The following is a 24,528-nucleotide window of genomic DNA, read 5'->3' as shown; positions in this document are numbered from 1 at the left end:
CAAGGAGCTCACTTCCTCCAGCAACGAGGAGAAGGAGCACACTCAGACAGGGAAGAAAGCCAAAGGACAAGAAACCCTGGGCAAAACACCAAAGAAAGAATAGAAAGGAACACAAGAAAAAGGCCAAGCTGCCAAAATAGGGGGTGGTAAAATTACACCAGCACCCAGGGAGAAAAGACTACAGAGCAGGGTAGAAAGGACTGAGAAAGTCCAAGCTAGTGAGGGCACCCCTAAGGCAGCCTTAGGCAAGCTAAAGGAAAAAGCACCCTCAGCCAAGCAGGCTAAAACAGTGCCATCTACTTCTACAGGAAACTAGAAGGATATTTCTACAGGAAGTTTAAAAACGGCTTCTACAAGAAGCCAGAAACCAGCCACTACAGGGCTTTCTATAGGAAATCTGGAAAAAGGACAGTAGAAGGAGAAATTAGCCAAAATTCTAGCTAGGGAGGCAGCAGCTGTGCTGGCCACCCTAGGTACCTCTCCCAAGCCAAAGGAAAAACGAAAGAGGGAGACTCCTTTGTATTTTAAAGCAAGAAGGAGTGTGAGAATTAAGACTGGCAGACCCCAACCTCCATCAAAAGAGCCAATCACAATTGTGGATACCCCTACCACACCAAGGGATAGGTCCCCCTCCAAGGCATCCATTACTTATGAGCGGGGGAGCTCGAAAACATCCTCATGGAGGGAAAGGATGGAGAAATTGAACTCGGAAGCCTCTCTACAAGATGTCGAGGCTGTTTTACAGGAAACTTTGGCTAGGCTGAAAGAAACTGAGCAGATGGAGGAAAGAGCAGCCAAGTCACCATAGGAGGAGGAGAAGACCGATGTCATCATGGAACCAAGCCCCTAGCCCAGCCTGGGCTCTTATTATAACTTTTTGGAGGCCGACAAAATTATTCCTCAAAAATTCATAGTGCCACTGTTTCTAGCACTAGAGGAAGAAAGAGTACGAACCCACACTTGGATGAGGATCACTAAATCCAAGGGGGTATCATATATAGGGCCTCTAGAGGAAAGGCTCAAGGAAACACAAAGGGAGTTGGCAAGAGTACGGCATGTGGAAAACTCCCAACAGGCCAAGTTAAGAGAAGATAATGAGTTGCTCAGACAACAGCTACAGCTACAGGGACAGAGGAAAGAAGAGGACACAACAGCCAAGGACACCACAGAAGAACCTCAAGAAAAAGAAGAAATGCAAGCCGATCTTGATGAACTATACCGGTAAATACAGGAAAGGGAATTGTAGGTAGGCATAGAGATACAATCTCTAAAACATCAGATGCAAGAAAAGGAGGCACAACTGGCCTGCATGGCCAGTTGGGCAATGGAAGCTCTGCAATGTAGGTAGCCGGTCAAATCCTATGGCCTATACCTAAGGGATCAGTGGCTACCATTCCAAATCAACACATTGGAACAAAGGGGTATCTCCTAAATCCAAAACCCCCAGCAGTTCATGGATTTATGTAACAGTAGTTCATCGGAAGATAAGGCTAAGATTTTAGAGTTTTACCTTCATAATTTGGCCCTTCCAAATATAACCTCGTGGGATCCCAACACAGCAGTAGGGGACATGCAGATGATGGCAATGACCTCATGGTTAAACCACGAAGAAAAGAGAGCGGCAGAGGTCAGAAATGTCATGGACGGAGAACTACATGAACCACTGCTAATTAGAGCAGAGCCAGGGGACCCCACAGCATTGATATCCCCTCACTAGCACCTAGAAACCAACTCTCAGGCTTTATTAGAGTACATGGATCGGCAGGCTCAGGCCATAGCACACTTCGAGGATATGGAGCGATTACTAGGGGACAATTGTGTTCATGCTTGCACCCATAGGTAGAACACATTGTCCCACAGCCTCAAAATCAGTGAATATCACACTCCAACTAGAATGAGGGACACCTTGGCACGAGTGCCTCTCTACAAGAAGTCTATGCAAAACCTCCAGGCCAGCTGGATAGGCCTCAAGCTAAGTCCACCTCTGCTTTTGGGATTGTTAGAGGGAGGCACAAAAGAAGAAGAGCATAAGCAGTGGGAAGAGGTGGAAAGGAAAGCCGGATTCCATGACAGTGAGGAGGATACTACTTTAGAAGCCTAGGATGTGAGGGTGGTGATTAAAGCAATGAAAGACGAGGAGCTGGACTAGTTTCTCAGAGGATGAGCAACCCTTTTAGCAGGGGGGTGATGATGAGCCCCAAATTTGGTAACTTTTTTGGCTCATTTGGACTAATTATCCTTGTTCAGTCCTTGTTCAATCCTTCATTTTACATAGCTTATGCATTATTTTTTAGTATGTTTATGTCATTTGTACGAATAAGGGTAGTCACTCTTCCTAGGTAGCTAACACGTGCTCATTTCAGGTTTTTTGACACATGTTGGAGAAAAACCGAGAAATCATGGGCTAGAAGACAACCAAGCTTGAGGTGAGGATTCGTAGGGGGTTGTCTATGGCATTAAATAGCCCTTCCTCGGGATCTTCACCCCCAACTCCGAGCTCCAAAGGCCACCAAAACCAGATCTAGAAGGCAGCCAAGCAGATTTTGGAAGGGGCTGTCTACTCACAGTTTGGACAGACAAGTCCCATAGATTTAGAAGGCCAGCTAGGGCGCTCGTGGTCTATAAATGATAAGGCCTCAGCCTTCGTAAGGGACTTTTGAAACCATTGCATATTTTTCACTATAGTGTTGTTAGCTTTACCTTGTTCTCTTGTAGCCATTTTGGCATAACTCTTGACTTATGACTATTTTTTGATAATGAGAAGCAGTCCGATTTTATAAAAACTCTGAGTTTTCTATAGGAGCCATAGCTCTCAGGGTTGGGCCCAACCTGAGAGCCTAGGGCTTCCTTTTTGTACTGTTACCTTTCCTTTATGCATCGTTGTTTCCCTTTTATGCATTTGAAACGTACTTCTGTTGGGCAGATTTAGTTGTGTTGGTTAAATAGGTCACTGTTTATGAATATAATTGCTTCAGATGTTTAAAATAGATTGGTAGGATAATAACAGGGAAAAAATCTCCAAGGAAAGGATCAACAACACTCTTGGTTTCACCTCATCCTTATTGGATCAGGGGCTGGAATTGAAGAAACAGTGCTGTCCCAACAAAAACACTAGTTTGCTTTACCATGCAATCCTTAGTGTACTTTTTTCATTTGCATAAGTTGGTTATGTGTTCAGATCTTTGGAAATGTTCATTGCATCTTTGATATACATGGTTCTCTTCCAAATAAAGCTGTTGTTCATTCGTTTTATTGACAGTTATATTATATTAGATAGGGCTTTGATTATTTGTAAGACTTTGTTGATTCGGTTAAATGTACATCGTGCAGGGCATCTCTACCACTCTCTCATCCACGTAAGCTTCATCAGAGCCAGTTGTTCCATCTCCTAGCTAGGTTCCTCGTCTCACACCTGTCCTTTTTCCCACGTAACCCTACCTTCTTGCTCAATCATTGTTTCAACCTTCTTTGAGCCAATTTAGCCATCTACACCTTCTCACCAGTCCTTGGGTCACTCTAGGCCCCTATCTTACCTCCCTATCCATTCAGGCATCTTCCCTCACTCACCTATCCTCTAAAATCCACTTTTTAAACATCCTGTAGAAATCTATGAACATCCTGTAGAACACCTGCAGACTTCTTGTAGAAGCTCACAAATGAGGTTTCTTGATAGCCAAACTTTGTGAAATTCTCTGGAAGGGTGTTAGGGACTCCTTAGACCCTCTCTGAACCTTCCCAACCTTTTCCAAGCATTTCTCCTCCTTGATCCACCCTTGCACAAGTAAAGAGCAGTGAAAGCATATGCATGATGAAACTGACAACTTAATCAAAAATACAAAAAGATGTTTTCTTCAGATAGAGGTAGTCTAGGCACATGTATTTTACCTTCATAGAAGTAATGGCATCCCTTCCAGTAGCTTTCATTCTCTCCTTTGCATCAGTAGGACTAGCTGGTAGAATTAGGGTTTTCTAGGGTTTGTGTTTCTTTTTGGCTTTCGGTTTCTTTCCACAAGTAGATTAGCTTCCTTTGAGTTAGCTTTCATCCATCAGTTAAAAAGCTTCTTCTAAGAGCTCATAGAAGTTGGCTTAAGCCCATAGCGGACTTGTGCCAGCTGACCAAGTGACAGCTGCGGAAAGAGCTAGTACTTGTGCATACAACACTGTTGCTTCCAAGTTTGTTACGAACTACCAAGTTGATAAGAGTAAAGATGGGAGTCCACGAGTTGCATCATTATTGCTGCAATATTGGAGCCCACCATCTACCTCAAGAAATTTTACCCATAGCATATCCCATTGATTTGCATGTATTTATTTATGTCACGTATTTAGGTAGGTTGCATCATCTCATTTGTTGTCTTTTGCACCTTTAAGATGGATCCATCATCCACACTGTATATTGGCTATACCGATGGTGCGGGTCATTTCTCCAAGAATCTAGCCTCAATAGCATGGGCCATTTTCATCCCCTTGCATATGTTAGTCCATTCTAACAGTGTGTGCATTGGATCTACTACCAATAACCAAGTTGAATATGATGCAGTGATGGGTTTGTTAGTCGATGCCCTTGCTCATCGCATCCTTCATCTTCATGTTTGTTTAGATGCCTTGCTGCTTTTTATGCAATTGAATGGTGTGTATCATGTGCATAACCAAGTCCTATTTATAAAATATCTACAAGTTAAGCTATTGCTACGTGAATTTGAAACCATTACTTTCAGTCATGTTCCTAAAGACCAAAATAACTATGTAGATACCATTGCAAACAATATTCTAGATTGGCATTTATTGCATGTATACCACAAAAGACAACCATAACCAAAATGGTTCTGCTACCACTAACCAAGCCGAATATGATGCAATGATGGGTTTTTTTGGAGTTCACCACTCTAAATAAATACTGTACACCCATGGCATACTCGGTGAAACATAGGCCCCTACATCTCCTTATCATTCTTTTGAGGCTCTCGTGCTAAGTTGGGCTGATATTCTTGAATCCCTATTTTAAGCGCTCGAAACACAATGGTGCTCCACAAACTCCTCCTGCTAGGGGGCATCATTCCCACCTTTTCATACCAGATTAGTCCCCTGCATCACATATGCTTGCGGGAAGTACCCCATGCTTGGGGGAATGATGGTTTTCCCTTAGCCATCTTCTCAATTGATTAACATAAGTCTCGGCCTAGACCCCACCAGATCTAGGTATGGTCAATTATCCTCCCATTCCTTGGATAGTTTGTCCTACTCGTCTCTTCGGTGACCAATATTCACATTGCATATCATAGACTTTTGATGCCATATCTTCAAATATCATACTCTATTTCATACGACCTTTACCACATAGTCCCCATGTTTGACTTAGTGGGTGAGGATGATTCTAAGCCTCCTCTAGTAGTTCATTCTCATTTTCCTCTTCCCTTAATTCTTCACTAGGAACCATTGTTTGAAAAAGAATTAAGGCCACTTGCCTGAAAGTTGCAGATCTTGATTCCGATGGTCAATTTGTCCAATACAATCTCCACAAGATTTAGGGCCTTTCCCTCCTCTCCAAATTCACCAAAGCCCAATGTGCAAATGAATTAAATTGGAGGGAAAACACCCTTTTATAGGAAAACCCCCAGTTTTTCTGTCACCCATTGCAATCAAATCGTAACTTGGTTTGATGAACCATCAACACCATTGGAAAGATCTCATCAAGCACTATAATGGGCCTCTCTTATTTTTTGATGATTTGACACTCCACCCGGAAGCCATTTTTCCAAGAAGGGTCACTTCGTTGCCTCTTAAAAATCGAATTTCCTTATATGTGATGCTTGTACTTTGGGGATCACCTTCCCTTGGCACTTTTCATCTCACGTGTCGATTTTAGTCATGAGAAACCATAATTTTCTCATGTTTTCATGGTCCCCACTGAGCCTATTATGTGTTGCAGCATCATCGAGTCACCAGTGTTTAGAGCATCCAAGACGAGTCACCTTTACATCAATGGAGTCTGTTTCACATCCCATTTTATCATGTCAAAGTATTCCATCCACCTTTGCATACCATTCATCCTGTGTTTCCCATTTTTGGCCTTCAGTCATATTGTCCACCATCCCCTCCGAAGTCGAGTCAGTCACTGCCAGGTCAACCATGCACTTTATGCTCTGACAAGGGAAGTCATTTGTTTGTCCCTCAGTCCCATTTTCCCCATTTTCCTTGGTGTCAGTCCATCAGTCAACTTACTATTTTAACTCGTGTCTTAGTTGAGGATTCCCATTGCCTCACCTATGGTGGGCCCTATTTTGTTGACATCAAGACATCTATCTAGAAGAATGACTGAGAGGGCGGTGTATCTTGGTTCCAGCTTCCACTCTTGTTTGGTGCCTCGGATCAAGAAAAGGGAATCATCATTTCCCTTTTACTTGAATGTTTCATGCTCGTTATTCATACACTTGATGGTCTAGTGATGCAGTAGATTGTACTAGTGATTCCCGGGTGTGCGTGAGATGTTTGAGACCTCATGAGGGGGTGGCCCTTCAGGTAGCCCCCCACATGCCTAGATGACTTCATATTATGTTACATCCTCATATGTAGTTCCGCAGATTTGATGGGTTTGGTTCTTGCCGCTTGCATCGCTCATAGCATGCATGTCTCCTTCAAATGATCCATTCAGTTTTGTGGAGCCCTTTCTTGTTCAGCAAGGCTTCTTTCATCATTATAACCTCCCTCCAACACATTTTTTGAGGGAAGGGCCATTATGTCTCATGTACTCAGATGTTATTGTATTCAGTCTTGGCTCATGTTTTTCCTAGGTGCATTATGTATATGGGATACATTGTATTATTTCCTTGCTCATTTACACCAGCATGTCATGTACCATTCAACATGTTCTTTAGTGCTCAGTTTCATTTTTCTGGGCAAATTTTTATCTTTTGTACTGAGTTATCTCTATGGGTATAGGTATGCCCCCCAGCCTCACTGAGATCAGATACCACAACATAAAAGGACACCTACATCAGTTATTTGGTCTCGCCCCTAAGCCATTATCCTCTTTTGATTCAGCTCCATTGGTCTCTCTCTCTCTCTCTGACTCCCTTTCGGTGTCTAGTGATTGTGTCCTTTAAAAGTACTTCGGTCATACGTTTTTCTCCTAACACTCGTACATTTGAAGGGGGGGGAATCTCTTATCACCAAAAAATGATCATCCAGCCATAACTTACTAGATGGATCAAAGTATAGCATGTGGGGCCAATTTTACCATAGTAAAATTGCTTTCACTATAAAAAATTTACTTAATAAACCACATTTGTTAAGTTATTTCTAATTAAACCCATGAAGAATAATTAAATAAATCATTATTTGTTTATGTGTTCTAGGAATAATTAATTAAACCATTGTTTAAGTAATATTCCTTGTCATATTTAACCCAATCATGAGAAATAATTAGATAAATCATTATTTATCTTATTTTTCTCTAGGAATAATTAATTAATCATTATTTAGTTACTATTCCTTGTCAAGTTTGACTAAATCCTTTAGGAGTACTTAAACAAATCAGTATTTGTTTATTATTCCTTAGCCACATTCCTTGAGATGATAAATAAATCATTTATTTATTTATTATTTCTAATTAAAAATATTTAACCAATTTAAATACATTTTCCTCCAACCAAACATAATAAAATATTCCAAATGGCTAATTCTAGAATTTGGTGAATAATATTTTATTATTTTCCATTATTCGAGAATAACCTAATATTTTGTTATAAATTGGAGAGTTTTACATCCATTCTTCACTTTTGATCATTTTCATTGTTGCACTTATTGTTGTAACCTTTATTATTATCATTTTCACACACCATTTCCTTTTCCATTTTGGCTTTCTCATTGAGCTCAAACATTTTGTTTGTTGAGTTTTACACATTATAGAGGAGACGGACTCTACAAAAGTTGAATATATTGAGGATAGCCAAGAACCCATCCCATAGAGGGGGGCTGGTAACATTATTTGTTCCCTTCACAGGTGTCATCTAATAAAACGTATTCTTTATATCTGGTTTCCATTGGATTATTGGAGTTATTTGTGCTTATTTTCTTATTCCATTTTGTTGTCTAACTATTTCTGTTGCATAGATAAGGACTTTGGCAGGTTTTATTTCTATCATTTTCTCCAAATCCACATTGTTTTACTACCATTTTTACTATTGAGGCTGTTTGTCATCCACTGTCTAAATTGGTCTCTTTTTTTTCACCATCGAGAAGAAAACACCTATGCACTGCTAAGCGTTCTAGCCCCCCACGCATTAGCGCAATAGCCTCCCATGCATCCTCAGCCCCAGTAGCCACCACCCACTTAGGGAAAATTGTATGCACAACAAAGTGCGATAAATCCCCAAAATTCAAAGAAAAAGAATAAGGGGAAGGGTAAGAAGGGTAACCAGGGTAATCAACACAATCAACCCAATCAACCCCAAGGGAACCAACCTAACGCTGACAACCAGCAATAGGGAACCTATCCAAAGAAGAATAAGGTTATTCATACAAACAAGGATTGTACATGTTGTGGTGTACATGGCCATTATACTCATGAGGGTCACCTTTACCTCTGATGTGCCAAATGTGGGAAGCACGAGCAGCTTCTAGAGGTCAACCACCCATGCAACACCCGCCTCAGAATCCCATGCCATCTCAACTGACCATGATTACAAATCCTTTCCCTTAGCAAGGATTTGTTGCTACTCAACCTCAGTAAGGTCAAGCAACCCAGCCTCCCCAAACTTCTAGTCCTAGTTACTACCATATCCTCATGATGAATTCTAATGAGGTCAATACCTCCAATGTCAACTTCCAAAACTTGTCACGTCAATATGATAAGCCATCGAATTCATCCACAACTGAGACTAAAACCAAAGAATCTACTGAGCCTCTTACGACACCATATGGTTCGTTACAAATCCATCAACCTAAAGTTGAGTCAATTCCTAAGATCCCCAAGGGGTTGTTATGCTGTAATGCAACTTCTAACTGAGCTGCCCAAACATACAATATAGTAGACGACTTGGCGCAATCACCTGCTGCCATGTCTACGTTGGAAGTTCTCCAATCATGACCATCTCAAAAGAAATATCTACTAACTTCTTTGGGCGTAGTAGATCCTTCAGATGGTCGTTTGATTGTCTTTCCTATTGATGTCTTAGAACATCCTCCATTACCTCCATCGGTTTCTTTCTAGATACTACTCAAAGTCCGTAATTCCATCATCTCTCGATGCATTATTGAGGAAGGTGCATCCACCTACGTGATGTTCGCTTTCGTTTGGAAGCAACTCAAGTCACCTGAATTAGCTCCATTGACCATCACTTTGCATGCTTAGGACAGTCACCCCTCCCAGCCTCTCGGCATGTATCGCAATTGTCCAGTGACTCTTGCGGGTAGGACTATCATTGTATACATTGAGGTTATCGATGCCCCTCTAGCTTCTAACATTCTATTGGGTCATAGTTACAATTATGCCATGTCAACTGTCGCATATGCGGATTTCTGCAAGATGTGCTTACCCCATGAAGGGAAGATCATTACTATCAATCAATTGACATATTACAAGCCATCATCCTTAACCTCCCTTGAGTCCATTATCTCTTTGATGTCCAGCAAGCAGTTTACCACCCCTCTCACTGGTGTTTCACCTGAAGTCTACAAATATTCCACCTTGTTGGGTTCTTTCCCTAGTCCTCCCCCTCCCATCTCTGATCCCAAATAATTGAGTTTCTACATGTTACAAGTGTCATGGGATACTCTAAAGCAGTATGGTACCTCTGTTTAATAGCCAACTTCTCAGCACCTTGATGTTGCCATCTCAGCTGAGCCATCTAGATCCACCCCTCCAGGACCTCCTCCTTTTGTGGGTGCCTCTCCTTTGTTCCCACAAGGAACTATTCCTCCAGGTTTTAACCATCCAAGAGTTGTCCCACCGGAACATTACCCTACAGGACATATACCTTTCTTGTTTCCTCCTCCTGGAATATTTTATGTCCCTGTCATGGCCTCATTGAGTCTCCATAATATGACTTCAGTGATCCCAATCGTGTACATTGATCCCCCAACAAACACTCTACCTAGTCAGCTCAGACCACATCATGCTTTGACCTCAGTTCAACTGGTTCTTATAACCCTTTCCGCTGCTCTAGTTCCATCGCAACCTCAACAAGAGCCCACTATTGGTGTGAAATCATCCAGACAAGGTGACAAAGCTAAGAAGAAGGAACCTAAGGACAAGGTTTTCCAAGCACCTCTAGCTCCTAAGCTTGCAAAGTTGACACCTCCATGCGCTTTGTGTGAGGTTGTTGGGCATGCCACCAATAACTGTCTTGAGCTTCCTCATCTCAAACCTTTGGTTGATGAAATGTTTCCTGAGTCTAATATCCTTGAGGTCCATGTTACCTTATCGAATTCATGCAGAAGACTTAAAAAGTTGCACACAAATCACCCTTTTTCCTTTTTCATGCACTTCTATTGAGCCTCCTTTGTCGAAAACCCAGGTCCCAACATCTATATATTTTCCATCTACTAGCTTGTCATCTATCATTTCAGATGATGCATATGTGAACCTTATTTCTCAAGATGATGCACCATGTACTCTCGCTGCATCATGTTAGTGCCTAAATCTACCTCACACTAAAGAAAGGTAGGTCGAGGGTAACATCAAAGCACACTTAACTTGGTAGCTAGCCCTACCAAGTCGGGAGAGGGCTCTCTCCTTGTCAATCTCAATTAGAATATGGAAACTATGGCTTGAGATGACTGAAATGAATGCTAATTTTAGGCTAGGTATAGTAGATCAGAGGATTTTGTTTGATTTTAGATTTTGGTTGCTGGATCAATTAGAGAAGGCAGATTGGGTCCGGGAAATCAACTCAGGGATACAGTCATGTCCTGTGGGGTAAGGTAGACAAGGGTTTATGTACTAGCAATGGATTTGAGATGGTAGAGCAGACATCTGAGGAGTTGAGGAGGGCATAAGAAACTATGAATCCTCTTCAAACAGTGAAAACATTGAAAACCAAATGAATTCCCAAGACAAAACACTATAAATTAGTGTATTTTATCTATTCACCTTGAATCATAGTTTAGAAGAGAGAGATAGATGTGGATACATATAAAACATCAGGAAAAACTCATTAGAAAGAAAAAACAATACATAAACTCACTGTCACAAGAATCCCACAAAAATAGTTGTGAAACCTGGTTTTATTCCTTGTCGAACTTCTAATACAAATGTTCAATGACTCCAACACTTCTGCCAAAGTCCAACCTTTACAAATGAATCTAAAAGTACATGATATAGGAAAGGAAACTACTCAAGCTAGTTATCAAGGTCGAATCCATGTGAAAATGGGTTGTTTCAACCATATCTAAACTAAGAACAGGAATATAGGCAGTGGAACAGCTTGCCGCTAAAACCAAGGAAACCAATTCATTTAGCTCAAACCCTCCACTGCTTGCCGCTAAAACCAAGGAAACCAATTCATTTAGCTCAAACCACCTTTGACTTGATGTATCTACCCTATTAAGTGTTTTACATCTATAATTTCATAAAATTTCATCATTTACCATGGAAATTTCACTAAGAGAGCAATAAAAAGTCAACCGTAGAGAAAACTAGGCGAAATCTGGAAAGTTAGGCAAAACTGGCAAAAAATCATCCTATGCGCAACACTTTTTCTAGGCCAATTTTGGAAGGCTTCCTTGAGTCCAAATCAAGTGTAGGATAGCTCGTTGGAAAGATTGATGAGTATGCTTTCTGGAACAACTTGAATTTCTGAATTTGGAGTCCATTTTCCCCTCCAAAAATTGATTCTCCCAAGATTGCTTCCCGTGTGGCAAAAAAGTGGCAGAGAGGGCACTTTTTGGGTGTTTTTTGCCCTTTTGGAGACCTAGAACTTCTCTAAAATTCTCAGCCATTTCTGAGCTTCCATATTTTTCCATGCTAATTCCAAAATTATGAACTTTTTTGCAAGAAAGTGTCCCCAAAAAAAGTGCAGCGCCAGTGGCACTGCGCACCTATTGAAAAAAACTGTTTTTTACATTAAAAATTTCAGAAATGACAAAAATTGATCCAAATTCTTGAAATTTGGCATGAGTGATACTTTTTAGGTGTTTTTCTAGGCCAATGATGCTTCAGCCAAGATCTTGAGTTTGTCTTGCTCTTTCTTGTTCCTAAAAACTCTTCTTAGCTTGGCCTTTACCCTCTTTGTCCTTGCATTACAATTCTTTTTCCTTGATGATCAAATCTTTGACACTCCTTGGATTTTGAGCATCCAAGTCCATGACACTCACCTCTTGTGCCACCTCATGGTCCACTAGGACAAAATCTCCATAATCACTATCCATTGGCTTGATTAACTATAAATGCTAGTGAGGAAAGAAAGGTAGTGTGGGTGAATGATGAGTATGAAGAGATTTCCAAAAGAAAGGGAATGAGTGGGATGAGATAGGAATATGAGTGATATTTGATGTGATGTAGGGTTTGAGGGAATAGGGTATAAAGGGGATAACTAGGGTTTTGGGAATTTAAGGAATAGGATTTCAGGGTAGTGTAAAGTTTGTGTATATGAGGTAGGGTTTGGGAGTTTTATGTGTGGGAAGAGGGTATATGTAGTATAGGGTTTATATGCGGGGTAGGGTTTATAGATAGTGTAGGGTTTGGGAAATTTGTATGAAGGGATGAGATCTAGGGAAATTTATATGAGGGAACAGGGTTTCAGGGGAACAACCATTAGATGAGATATGACAACAATCTATGAATGAGCTTTAAAGTATATGAGAGGGTTTGGTGAAAACTAGGGTTTGGTTTTTGATAAACACAATTACCATAGATGGATGCAAAAAACCCTTTTTCAACAAGAATAATTGTGTTACTTATTTGTCAAGAGGAAAATTTGGATAATTGAGAAAAATTGGAGTGATTTGGAAGAGTTTGACTGGTGTGCAGTGCCCTCACACAAGTGCGTAGTGCCAGTATAATTTTCCACTGCAAGAAGCTCCTAGGTGTGCAACGCCTTTTCTATGCGGAGTGCCAACTACCAGGTGCGCAATGCATTTTTGGAGACCACTTTTGGAGGCCTTCGTAGTGTCCAAATTGGGCACAAGATAGCTCGTTGGAAATATTATTGAGTCTACTTTCCAGAACATCTTGAATTTTCCAATTTGGAGGTCGTTTTCCCTATTAAAAGTCCAATCTCCCAAGACTGGTCAAAATGTGCAAAATGAAGCTGCCTAAATGAAGAGTGCTATTGCAGTCAACGTTTGAAGGTCTTCCTCAACTCCAAATTGAGCTCATGATAGCTCATTGGAAATATCTTTGTGTCTAGCTATCATTTGACTCATCAAGAAAGTCATTTGGCCAACCAAGCTAGGAGAAAGCTTGATTTTCCCAAGGTAACTTTAGAGGTGCATTAACTCTCCTGAGGCAATTTGTATTTTTGACATTTCTCTAAAACCATGACACCTATGTAAAAAATGAAGGAGGTTTTTTTGCCTTGGCCTGTTATGGAAAAAAACCTCTCTCACTTTTTCCAAATTCATTTTTTCTTGTTCAGACACATCATTTGAGTAAAACATATCCCGATGTGTGGAATAGGGGATTTGTCGAAATGAAGTGAAATGAAGGGGATAAGGGGCTTCTAAATTCTTTTTAGGTGTTTTTCTGGGCCAATGATGCTTCAGCCAAGATCTTGAGTTTGTCTTGCTCTTTGTTGTTCCTCAAAACTCTTCTTATCTTGGCCTTTAGCCTCTTTGTCCTTGCATTACAAATATTTTTCCTTGAGAATCAAATCTTTGACATTCCTTAGATTTTGAGCATCCAAGTTCATGAAACTCACCTCTTGTGCCACCTCATGGTCCACAAGGACAATATCTCCATAATCACTGTCCATTGGCTTGATTGACTATAAATGCTAGTGAGGAAAGAAAGGTAGTGTGGGTGAATGATGAGTATGAAGAGATTTTCAAAAGAAAGGGAATGAGTGGGATGATAAAGGGATATCAGTGAGATTTGATGTGATGTAGGGTTTGAGGGAATAGGGTATGTAGGGGATAACTAGGGTTTTGGGAATTTAGGGAATAGGATTTCAGGGTATTGTAAAGTTTATGTATGTGAGGTAGGGTTTGGGAGTTTTATATGTGGGAAGAGGGTATATGTAGGTTAGGGTTTATATGAGGGGTGGGGTTTAGGGATAGTGTAGGGTTTGGGAAATTTGTATGAAGGGATGAGATCTAGGGAAATTTACATGAGGGAATAGGGTTTTAGGGGAACAACCAATGGATGAGATATGACAACAATCTATGAATGAGCCTTAAAGTATATGAGAGGGTTTGGTGAAAAATAGGGTTTGGTTTTTGATAAACACAATTACCATAGACATATGCAAAAAACCCTTTTTCAACAAGAATAATTGTGTTACTTACTTTTCAAGAGGCAAATTTGGAGAATTAAGGCAAAATGGAGTGATTGGGAAGAGTTTGACAGGTGCACAACACCTTTTGTATGCACAACGCCAGTGTAATTTTACACTGCAAGAAGCTCCCAGGTGCACACCGTCTTTTCTATGCACAGTGCCAGCTTCTAGGTGCGTACTTCCTTTTTGCAAACCACCTTTGGAGGCCTTCTCGGTGTCCAAATTGGGCATGAGATAGCTCGTTGGAAAGAACATTAACTCTATTTCCAGAACATTTTGAATTTTCCAATTTGGAGGTCATTTGCTTTTTCAAAAGTATAATCTCCCAAGATTGGTCAACTCCAAATTGAGCTCATGATAGCTCATTGGAAAGGTATTTGTGTCTAGCTATCATTTGACTCATCAAGCAAGTCATTTGGCCAACCAATCTAGGAGAAACATTTGTTTTCCCAGGGTCACTTCAGAGGTGCATTAACTCTCCTGAGGCAACTTGTATTTTTGACATTTATCTGAAACCATGACACCTATGTAAAAAGTGAAGGATTTTTTTCTTCCTTGGCTTGTTATGGATAAAAATATCTCTCAATTTTTCCAAATTCATTTTTTCTTGTTTAGAAACAGCATTTGAGTAATACCTATCCCGATGCGTGGAACAGGGGATTTGTCAAAATGAAGTGAAAGAAGGGGATAACGGGCTTCTAAATTCTTGAGAAAATTTTGGGAAGTAGGGAGGGATGTTAGGAAAAAGGGGAAAGTGGAATTTCAAAGATTGAGTGAGGGGAAGGGGTCCGAAAGGGAAAAACACAGGCTTAGCCTAGAAAATTGTCAAATTGTAGCAAGAAACTAGGGTTTGTGCGAAAATGAGGAATTTGAGGGATATCAGTGATGAGAAGTGTTTAATAAGGTACATTAAGGATAGGGGAAGGTATATGGACATTAGGATACAATCTTTTTTGATGATTTGACCATTCAAGAGAAATTACCTTCAAAACCCTAGGAGAGGGAAATGAATCTTACCTAGGCACAACTGAAACACAAACAAGGTGTAAAATGACCCTTTGGAACCTGAAATGTTGATGACAACTCTCTGAATGATGGTACACTCATCTGAATGGTGACATGGACCGACATTTGGGAAACTTTGAAATAAGTGAAAACAAATCCAGACCTAATACTTGGTGACCAAATTTTACTTGAAAACTCATTGAAATGGAAAAATTTGACTTTGACACCCTGAGACCACTTTTTAAAAGCATATTTGGTCACTGGCGGAAGGCTTCAAAGACTGACACTAACACATCATATAGTAAACCTTCCTCTCATCCACACATCTTCCATTCTGATGCGGACATCATGGAAGACATGACTACCCTTGATTACCCTTGGGATGATATGCAACAATATGCGTACTTCCTTCCATATTTGCAAACTCATAAGTTTCTCCCCCGTCTTACTTGTGATGATCGATGATGTATCTGATACCAGGCCCCTCGCTATCTTCTCATCAGTGATGACCTTTATCGTCACAGTGTGTATTATATCCTTCATCATTGTCTCACTCATCATTATGGCTAGGACCTTACATCATTCGTAAGGACTTGGGTAAGGGGGCATATCTCTTAGAGGATTTTGAAGGCCAACTTCCTCCTAATCCTCATAATGCACTCGACCTCAGGAAATTTTATCCATAGGATATCCCATTGATTTTCATGTATTTAGTTATCTCATGCATTTAGGTAGGTTGCATCATCTCATTTGTTGTCTTTTGCACCTTTCATATGGATCCATCATCCACTATGTATATCAGTTATGCCAACGGTGCGAGTCGCTTCTCCAAGAATCTAGCCTTGGCAGCATGGACCATTTTCATCCCCTTGCATAAGTTATTCCATTCTAATGATGTGTGCATTGGATCTGCTACCAATAACCATGCTAAATATGATGCAGTGATAGGTTTGTTAGTCGATGCCCTTGCTTATCACATCCTTCATCTTCATGTTCGTTTATATTCTTTGCTTCTTTTCATGCAATTGAATGGTGTGTATCATGTGCATAACCAAGTCCTATTTATAAAATATCTACAAGTTAAGTTGTTGCTATGTGAATTTGAAACCATTACTTTCAGTCATGTCCTAAAGCCCAAAATGACTATGTAAATACCGTTGCAAACAATATTCTAGGTTGGCATTTATCACATGTATACCACAAAAGACAACCATGACCAAAATAAATGGTGAACCACAATATTCATATAAAAGATGCATAACCACATGATGTATCAACATATAAAAATAAACGTGTTTGGTGTCGACCACTCTAAATACATCCTGTACACCCATAGCATACTAGGTGAAACATAGGCCCCTACATCTTCTTATTATCCTTTTGAGGCTCTCGTTCCAAGTTGGGCCGAGATGTTTGAATGCCTTTTTCAAGCACTCAGAACACAATGGTGCTCCACAAACTCCTTCGCTAGGGGGCATCATTCCCACCTTTTCACACCAGATCAGTCCCCTCCATCACATATGCTTGCGGGAAGTACCCCATGCTTGGGGGAATGATGGCTTTCCCCTGGCCATATTCTCAATTTATTAATATAAGTCTTGGCCTAGATCCCACCAAATCTAGGTATAGTCGATCATCCTCCCATTCCTTGGATAGTTTATCCTAATGGCCTCTTCATCGAGCCATATTCACATCGCATATCATAGACATTTGATACCATATCTTCAAATAATACCACCTTTAACAAATAGTCCCCATGCTTTACTTAGTGGGTGAGGATGATTCTAAACCTCCTCAAGTAGTTCATTCTCGTTTTCCTCTTCCCTTAATTCTTCACCACGAACCATCGTTCCAAGAAGCACTAAGGCCACTTGCCTGATAGTTACATATCTTGATTTTGATGGTCAGTTTTTCTGATATGATCTCCACAATATTTAGGGCCTTTCCCTCCTGTCCAAATTCACAAAAGCCCAATGTGAAAATGAATTAAATTGGAGGGAAAACACCCTTTTATAGGAAAACCCCCAGTTTTTCTGTTGCCCATTGCGACCAAACAATAACTCGGTTTGATGAACTGTCAACATCATTGGAAATATCTCATCGAGAACTATAATAGGCATCTCTTAGTTTTTGATGATTTGATACTTCACCTGGAAGCCATTTTTCCAAGAAGGGTCACTTCGTCGCCTCTCAAAATCGAAGTTCCTCATATGCAACGCTTGTACTTTTGGGATCACCTTTCCTTGGCACTTTTCATCTCTCATGTCGATTTTAGTCATGAGAAACCATCATTTTCTCATGTTTTCATGGTCCTCACTAAGCCTATTCTGTGTGGAAGAATCATCGAGTCACCCTTGTTTAGAGCATCCACGATGAGTCACCTTTGCATTCATGGATTCTATTTCACATCCCATTGTATTGTGTCATAGTATTCCATCCACCTTTGCATACCATTCATCCCGTGTTTCCCATTTTGGCCTTCAGTCATACTGTCCACCATCCCCTCCAGAGTCGAGTCAGTCGCTGCCAGGTCAACCATGCACTTTATGCTCTGACAAGGGAAGTCATTTGTTTGTCCCTCAGTCCCATTTTCCCCATTTTCCTTGGTGTTAGTCCATTAATCACATTACTATTTTAACTCGTGCCTTAGTTGAGGATCCCCATTGCCTCACCTATATGAGCCCTATTCTATCAACATCAACACATCTATTCTAGAAGAACAATTGAGAGGGCGGTTTATCTTGGTTCCAGCTTCCACTCTTGTTCAGTGCCTTGGATCAAGAAAAGGGAATCATCATTTCCCTTTTACTTGATTGCTTAATGCTTTTTATTCATACACTTGATGGTCTAGTGATGCAGTAGATTGTACCAATGATTCTCGGGTGTGTGTGAGATGTTTGAGACCTCATGAGGGGGTGGCCCTTCAGGTAGCCCCCCACATGCCTGGATGGCTTCATATTATGCTACATCCTCAGATGCAGTTCCGTAGATTTGATGGGTTTGGTTCTTGCCACTTGCATCACTCATAGCATGCATGTCTCCTTTAGATGATCCATTCAGTTTTGCAGAGCCCTTTCCTGTTCATCAGGGCTTCTTTCATTGTTATACCCTCCCTCCCACCCATTTTTTGAGGGAAGGCACATTATGTCTCATGCAATCAGATGCTATTGTATTTAGTCCCGGCTCATGTTTTTCCCAGGCGCATTATGTATATGGGATACATTGTATTATTTCCTTGCTCATTTACACTAGCATGCCATGTACCATTCAACATGTACTTTAGTGCTTAGTTTCATTTTTTTGGGCACATTTTTATTTTTTGCACTGAGTTATCTCGACAAGTATAGGTATGCCTCCCCCACCTCACTGAGATTAGGTACCACAACATAAAAGGAGACTTACATCAATTATTTGGTGTCACCCCTCAGCCACTATCCTCTTTCGATTCAGTGCCATTGATCTCTCTCTATTTGATTCCCCTTCAGTGTCTAGTGATTGTGTCCTTACAAAGTACTTCGGTCATACATTTTTCTCCTAACACTTGTACATTGGGGGGAAATCTCTTATCACCAAAAAATGATCATCTAGCCACAACTTACTAGATGGATCGAAGTACACCATCTAGGGCCATAGTAAAATTGCTTTTACTATAATAAATTACTTAATAAACCACATTTTTTAAGATATTTTTTATTAAACCCATGAAGAATAATTAAATAAGACATTTTTTATTTAATTATCTTCTAGGAATAATTAATTAAGCCATTGTTTAACTAATATTCCTTGTCATATTTGACCCAATCATGAGAAGTAATTAGATAAATCATTATTTATCTTATTTTTTTTGTAGTAATAATTAATTAATCATTATTTAGTTAATTTTCCTTGTCAAGTTTGACTAAATCCTTTAGGAATACTTAAAAAAAAGTTATTTGTTTATTATTCCTTAACCACATTCCTTGAGATGATAAATAAATCATTTATTTATTTATTATTTCTAAATAAAAGTATTTAACCAATTTAAATACTTTTTCCCTCCAACCAAATATAATAAAATATTCCAAATGGTTAATTCTAGAATTTGGTTAATAATATTTTATTATTTTCCATTATTCGAGAATAACCTAATATTTTGTTATAAATTGGAGGGTTTTACATCCATTCTTCACTTTTGATCATTTCATTGTTGCACTTACTATTGTAACCTTTATTATTATCATTGTCGCACACCATTTCCTTTTCCATTTGGGTTCTCATTGAGATCAAACATTTGGTTTGCTGAGTTTACACATTATAGAGGAGAGAGACTCTACAAAAGTTGAAGACATTGAGGAAGCCAAGAACGCATCCCATAGAGGGGGACTGGTAACATTATTTGTTCCCTTCACAGGTGTCATCTAATAAAACATATTCTTTATATCTGGTTTCCATTAGATTATTGGAGTTATTTGCGCTTATTTTCTTATTCCATTTTGTTGTTTAACTGTTTTTGTTGCACAGATAAGGACTTTGGCAGGTTTTCTTTCTATCATTTGCTCCAAATCCACATTGTTTTACAACCATTTTTACTGTTGATGTTGTTTTTCATCCACTATCTAAATTTGTCTCTTTTCGTTCACCATCAAGAACAAAACACTCCAACAGATGGCGACTCCACTGGGGAATTTCTTATTATCACTAACAAATGGTGACTCCATTGCATTGTGAGTATTGAAAAGATCCCATAGGAAGAACCTCATCCCTCTACTCCTGTTCATTGGAGTGGACTCCATTTTTATCAGGCTCATCCTCTTCCTCCTCTTCAAACTCCAACACAAACTCCTTTACCTAAGTCTTCCCACTTACTCGTGAGTTTCTCGCAGAAATATTATTTGGGAAAGTTAGCCATGACTAAATCTGCTATGGTTTCCCAGCATGTGTCCACCACTATGGATAAGAAAACTAGTGTTTCTTCTTCATCCATATTTGCGACATCATGAGAGGCACATCTGTATGGTGGCCCGTGTTTTCCACCTAGTTATCAGTCATTAACGGGTACCTTCTCCAGTGTGACATCCATTCCATGGACCTCTCCCTTGTCATCTATTTCTAGAATTCCATCTAGCACTTCATTAATGAGCATTGCATAACCTTATCCTTCTTGTCCACCTACACCTACAGTTGAACAACATGCTAGCCCTTATGTTAGTGGGCTTGGTTACCTTCAACAACCTAACTCTCCTAATGTTGGGTACCCTCCACAATGGGGGGCAGTTTCATACATCATCCCCTCCTCCTTTGGAAGGGGGGAAAACTATTGTTGGTATACCTCAAATTGGTGCTTAGCCTTATCCAAATCCTCCATATCTTGGAATGGCTACTAATGTTTAGCAACCTACTTTTCTCATACAACCTGGTTCGATTGTGGATCTGTTTTTGAATTCTCAACTGGTGTCGTCCACAACTCAAATTCATACTTATCAATTTGTACTTCTACAAGATCAAATTCATGTAAGCTAAGCTTTACAGGTTTCAACTATGACTCAATATATTATGTCGTTATCTGGTACCCCGCAGGTTCCACTTAGCCATCCTTTACAAGGTACCTTATAGTCTCAACCGCTTGGACAAGGTATTCCTCAAATTCCAGTATGGCACAACCTCCATAGAATCCACCTTATGTTGGGATGATCCAAAATCCCATGAGGCAATAGTATCAACCTTATCAGGGTATCCCTCAAGTTCCCTATCAAGGCCAACAAGTCCAAACCCAACCTCTCCAACATTTGCAAGGTTATCTTGGAGCTGGAAAACAAGGTTATGTGTATGCTAGTTATTATAATCCTCCTTATTTTGGTGCCTAGGTTCCTCTTTATCAGAACCCTCCCTATCATGGAGCACAAATACCTATTGCTTAGGTTATTCCCTCTTATCTAGGTTATCCTCCACCAGATTTTAATAAGAAGTTGTCGCTTGTGGAAACTCTCAAATTTCCGGATTTCACTCAACTCACCAATGATCTTATTGCTCATTTACCTTGGTGGTCGATTATTCCTACAAAATTTCCTTTTGATATCCAAAAATTCAATTGGAATCTTGTAGAAGGCCCATCAAAGCATTTCATGACTTATTAACTGTTGTGTTCGTTGAATTCCCTTAATAATGATTTGAATTGATTCTGTCTTTTCTAGTGCACTCTTACCAGTATGACATCTAAATGGTATAATGAATTATTGAGAGCTTCGTTTAGCAATTTTAGTGCCTTGGTTAACACCTTCCTCACACATTTCCAGTTTCCCATTAGATACAAAACTAGAATGAAACTTCTTACCAACTTCAAACAATCTAATTCCACTCACATCTATAATCATATTCATGAGTGGCAACATTATCGTTGGTTGGTTAAGACATATGTTCGAGATAAATTGTTAGTGGAATGGTTTACTAAGTCTTTGTTGGCCCCTATAATAGAAGATGCAGTGAAGGGTGGAGTTGTAACTAAAGAGAAAGTAATTTCTCATGCCTAGTACTTGGATCACATTTACATCCAATTTGGCACACTTTATGATAAGATGCCAAAAAATCGGCAAGCTTCGAACATTTTTCATCAAGATCTTAGTAAAGAGTCTCATGTTGCTGATGGCGTGATTGGTTTTTCTAGTTCACAGTTGATGATTAAAGAATTTGGTACTCCTCTTACCGCAACTTCCCAAAACCCTCCATCCAACCCTCACATGGCTTCTACTTTCGATATCAATGTCATTCATTCTAATAAAGGAAAATCTCAACAAAAACCAGGAAGTAAGAAGAAAGGAAAAGGTAAGAATAATAAATATTCTCTTGTGTGGGATAAACAAAACAATTAATCTTCTGATGAGAAATGGAAACCTCATTCCCATGCCTAATTTGTAATGAGGGACACTTCACTCGTGACAACCCCCACCAGGAAGAAGTGAACCAATTTCTAAAATACTCTACTTCACCCATCATGTTGACAGATCTATTTCCAAATCAGGAGACTCGTTTGATTGCTTGGGACCCTACTTCCTCTAACTTGGTTTTGGTGATTTCTTTTGCTAAATTAGAAACTAATATTATGGTGGCCGCTCGTAATAAATACTATGGTAATGTGAATCCATAGAATGGGTAGACTATTGATCAACCTACCAATTCAGTTTCATCTCCATCATATCCTTCTCCTCTTACAATTCCTATAGAATTGACTATTAAGACTCCAAATGGAATTATCCATGAATATTCTTTCAGCTCTCACACGAGAGCTTCTCAGAATTATAGTGCAGTTGAGGACGTGGCTTAATCTCCATCAACTATGTCTACTCTCGAGGTATTGCAAAACTATCCCACCTAGAAAAAGGTTTTGCTTTTCACAATTAGGTGCATCGATCCTTTGAATTCCAACCTAGTCATTTGTAATCATGAGAACTATACACCTCAAACTTTGGCTCAAATAGCATTTACGATCTAGGTTTTCATCTACAGTAATAAAATTTATTATTCCATTGTTGACGGGTGTTATAGATATTTTTGGGCCCTACAACCCCAAGCATAAAATATCCATAAACTAAGGGCTCCTAAGTCCCTAAAAGTGTTGTTCCAACCCCTAAAGGAACAAGGTCAACTGATTACAGCTTCTCCCAGAAGTTCTCCATGAAAAACTACTCAGAACTGGTCAAAACAGGATCATTGCACTTGCTCCATGGCCAGGGTGCGTTGCATCTCACATAAGTACACTAGATGGGTGCGTTGCATTTCAAAAAGCCCTTCTATGGGGTGCGATGAGTGAGAAGAGACAAATGGCAGTGTCATTCTGCAAGGTGGGAAAACATGGAATCTTCTAGAAGTTTCTCCTGTGACACTTGCCTCTCTGAATTCGACCAAGGATGAGTAAGAGATCCTCAATCTCCAAGTGGAAGCAAGAACTATCAGTGGGAGGACACTAGTCAAATCACAAGCTGACTCATCTCCATTACAGATATCTATATATGGATCCCTCATCCCAGAGATCTAGAGGCTGGAATTTTGCATCTTGTAAGGAATTGTTGTTGGTTTCTTGAGGTAACATCAGTATATGTTGGGTGATCTAAGCTTTGTATGAGGTGAAAGGAGGGATTTCTTGTCAAGAGGATGATGTTGGGTCGGAACAGCTAGTTGTAACTCTCTTGGCTCTTTCTTGATTATCAATAAAGCTATTCTAGTTTTCTTCCATACTCTTGTGTAATCTATGTTTTGTGCATTTGTATGGTCAATTTACATCTGACCCTAGATTGTTTATGATAATAGATCTATGTTCTTGTATAGTTTTATGTTTCCTTTAACCTACAGGTACTCTGTGAAGCTGGGTATACGAGAAGGAAAGTAGCAAAAGACTATCAGAAGAGAGAGGAACGGAACAAGGAGTCTAGCGCAAGACATAGGTTGGTCTTCCTTATTCTTCTCTCATCTATCTTTCATAAAAGAAAACGAAAGTAGACTTTACTTTGTTTGTTTCTAAGGTAGCTGCCACACCTTAGTGGGATAGAGCAGTTCTATATAGACACTTTTCCCTGTAACAAAATGGAGACTCTACTGGGGAGGGAATAGATTGTTTGTTTATCTACATTTGTTTACTTTATAAACTTACAGATGGAGCCTAAAGCCAAGCTAGCTAACCTTCGAACTGCATTTGTTTTACAAATGCAAAGTAGATCAATGCTGCTTCAGTCAATCTCTGGGTTTTGTTTATGAATTAAACACTTGATCTACAAGCTCTCTAATTTCCCTTTGTGGTGGCCTTAGTAACCTCATTAGATCCACCCCTGTTGTTGAATTAATGATTACCATTTTCACGGCCAAAACCCCTGAACTGAATTGCAAACTGTGACCTGGAGCCCGCTCAAAGTCTCGTCTCTGGTCCAGTGCACCATCTGTTATGAGAAACTGACATTCAGTGCACTTCCTGAGTGAGGAACCTGCACTGCATTTTAGTTTCCCTGTGTTACAGGTGCGCTGATCAGACTGAACATTGTCACTAAATTTTGGTTTCTGTGTTCACTCCTTTCAGTTCTATTCTTGAATTTTGCAGCCTATGATCAGTACACCTCTGTCTGAA

This window comes from Pinus tabuliformis, chromosome 4_2 (genome assembly GCF_031772625.1).
Source record: "Pinus tabuliformis cultivar Carrire ecotype Pingquan chromosome 4_2, CPIR1, whole genome shotgun sequence".
NCBI lineage: Eukaryota > Viridiplantae > Streptophyta > Pinopsida > Pinales > Pinaceae > Pinus > Pinus tabuliformis.
This window is presented reverse-complemented; position numbering follows the sequence as displayed.